This window comes from Equus quagga, chromosome 3 (genome assembly GCF_021613505.1).
Source record: "Equus quagga isolate Etosha38 chromosome 3, UCLA_HA_Equagga_1.0, whole genome shotgun sequence".
Lineage (NCBI taxonomy): Eukaryota > Metazoa > Chordata > Mammalia > Perissodactyla > Equidae > Equus > Equus quagga.
The window spans coordinates 17,918,088-17,921,173 of NC_060269.1; positions in this window are offsets into that span (position 1 = coordinate 17,918,088).

Consider the following 3,086-nt stretch of genomic DNA (forward strand, 5'->3'; position numbering starts at 1 on the left):
GGTTCTTCCTGAAAACAGAGAGAAGACAGGAGTGGCTGGGACATAGTAAGTGAAGAGGGGAGCAGTGCAAGGTGAGACTAGCAAAACAATCTGAGGTGAGATCTTGAAGGGTTTTATAGGCTGTGCTAAAAGATCATCCATTCATCCGATGCATTCAGCAAATATCTACTGAAGACTCAATCTGTGCCGGCACTCTGCTAGCACTCGGGGATATGGCAATGACTGAAAAAGAAAGAAAAACCCTATCCTCACACAGCTTAAATACCAGTGGGGAGACAGGAAATAAAGAACGAGTGAATATTATTGGGTCAGTAAGTGCTATGGAGAAAAATAAAGTAGGGTAAGGAAAATATGAAATAATGAACACAGGGAGAGCTATTTTACTTAAGAATAAGGGACACAAGTAGAGAACTGAAGGACACGAGATGTGAGTAAAGCAGATACCTGGAAAAAGAGTGTTCCATTGAGCAGGACTTTTTAATCTGGAATCCTCCTAGAACTCAGGCAGTCCCTGAACTCGATTTAGAAAAAAAAAAATTAAAATGTTACTCTCATTAACCTCTAATTGAAATTTAGTATTCCCTTCAATTTTGAATTTTATCAAGAATCCACAGACGGTCACCCTGTGGACTGATGTTTAAGTTCTACACACTCCGTTTCAGCACCCTGCTTGGGTTCTGGGTGCAGACCTACATCACTCATCAGTGACCCACATACAAAACAGAGGAAGGTTGGCACAGATGTTAACTCAGGGTAAATCTTCTTCAGCAAAAAAAAAAAAAAAAAAAAAAATTCACAGGAGTCCTGGCAGGAACTGTAATTTTGTTACCCACACAGTTTACAGATATTTTTATTTTAGATAACAGTGTTCAGACATCGTGAAAAAAACTTATAGTCACCCCTACTTTGACATTATGGTTACTGTTAGACCTGCTGCTAGATCTTGTTATTTGCACAAATTAATGAAGAAGGATATATGTCACTACAAAACACATTTAGTTTAAAAATATTTTTGATAGTTTTGTTTCAATAGAATTGGTTACATTTGTTATCCTGTGAATTCGATACGTTATAAAATATCATTCTGGGTAGTGTCATGGTAGACATCCAGGGAGCACCCACCGGGCAGGACACATTCAGAGCCCGTGTGTTAGAGGGAACGAGGACTAAAGCTCTGTTGTAGGCGTGTCCGGGATGTCATCAAGGGACAGCTCAGAGGCCAGTGAGGAGGATCAGAGGGAGTGAGTGAGGGGTGTGGTAGGAAAGGAGGTCAGTAAGGTAGAGGCTCAGATCAGTAGATGGTAGTGGGCTTAACACATGCATGGTGAGTACGGGTTCGAGTTAAGGAGTAAAATTAAGAAAATTCAGAAAGACTAATGATAAAAAATAAATTAATTAAAAACTAATTAATATCTAGAAAATGCTACCTACCAGGGATAACAGCCTTGCCCCCTAGGAGAGCCATGAAAATGCATTGCTTTCCTCCAAAGCAGTTTGCTTGTTAAATCAGATGTTTCAGGGGCAGGGCTGAGCTATACTTTATCAGTTGAAAATTAAACCATGTGAATTAGAACACTATCTAGAAACAATTTTCTTCCCTGCTTTCAATGATCTACATGCTGAGCTTTCTAAATTTGCATTTGTTTTTTTCCCAATAAATTTGCCTGTTTTTGTCTTGTCTTGATTTATTTTACATCTGCAATATCAAAGTTTCCAGGGGCAAGACTTGCAGTTAACTAGAAGCATTTATTATCTTGTATACGAGGAAAGAAAGCAGATGTGTTTTTATCGGCTCAGCCATTGTGTCATTTTCAACAACACGGTTGGCCAAGCCTGCCCATACTTCCCAGTATTCTGTTTAGCCTCATCCTCCCAGCTCAGCATTCCTATTGAGCAACTTATTGTCCACCATGTGGATTCTAATGGGTGTTTCTTTCTTGTGACATGTGAAAAACATATACCAGACCATAATCATTTTCACTCCTATTTACTCAAACTTCCCTAGGGTAGTTCTTTAGCATACCCACCATTTGTTTATTTACCAGCTTATTTTCTTCCTCCAGCTAGGAAGATACTGATTATAATCATTGGGTTTTTTTTCATAACCAAATCCAATGCTTTTCTGCTATTCTTCCAATAGAACATCTATTCTCTTAGATCTCCCTTAGATTCAAAGTTCAAGGAATCTCTTTATGTCATTTTAGATTTTCTTTCCATACTTTCTTTGGTTTGTTTACCTTTCTCAATTTGTTTGTTTGATACATTCATTCTTTTATTAGCTGATATTTATTAGAACTGTTTACTGAAAGGCTTTTTTTTTTTTTTAAGAGAGAGAAATCACTTTTAAACAGAGAGAAATGAAAGAAAGTGTAATGATTTGCCAAGAGACATTACTCAAGTTTTCTCTTGGCAGCTAAGAATTTTGAATGGACTTCATAGGATTGAAACACCAGCTTGAGGAACATAGAGGACTTGGCCATAAAAATTGCTCAATGGTTGTTTTCATTCATTCATTTATCAAATATTTGAGTCTTTGCTAGATATCAGGCATTGCAACAGATATTTTGGGACATAGACATGACTGTGCTTGGCAAGATTTCGTGCTTTCATGGAGCTTGCAATAGACTAGGAACGTAGGAATGAAGTAAAATTGTAAATAATATACTCAATTTTTATGAATTTTTAAAACTCTTAAGATCAAGAATGTGTTAGAAAAGTATGTAACAGGCAATCAGCATGACTTCTCTAAGGAGATGCTGTTTAGCTGACCCCTGAAGAATGCATGCTGGTAACCTAGGTTATAACAGCCTGGGAGAGCGTTTCAGGCAGATGATTTGGCATTTTGCATTATGGAGAGAACTGAGAGAGCGCAGGAGACTGTGCTAAGAGATAAGATTGAAGAAGTGGGCAGGCCAGGCCATCCTGGGCCATTTTAAGTATTTTGGAGTGTGTTTCCATGGGAAGTGGGAAACAAATCAAGGATTTACAGCATAGAATTGATGCACATTATTTGTATTTTATAAAAGAAATGTCCTGAAAGTATCATTCAAAATGAATTTAAGAAATAGAGTAAATGCGGGTGTGTA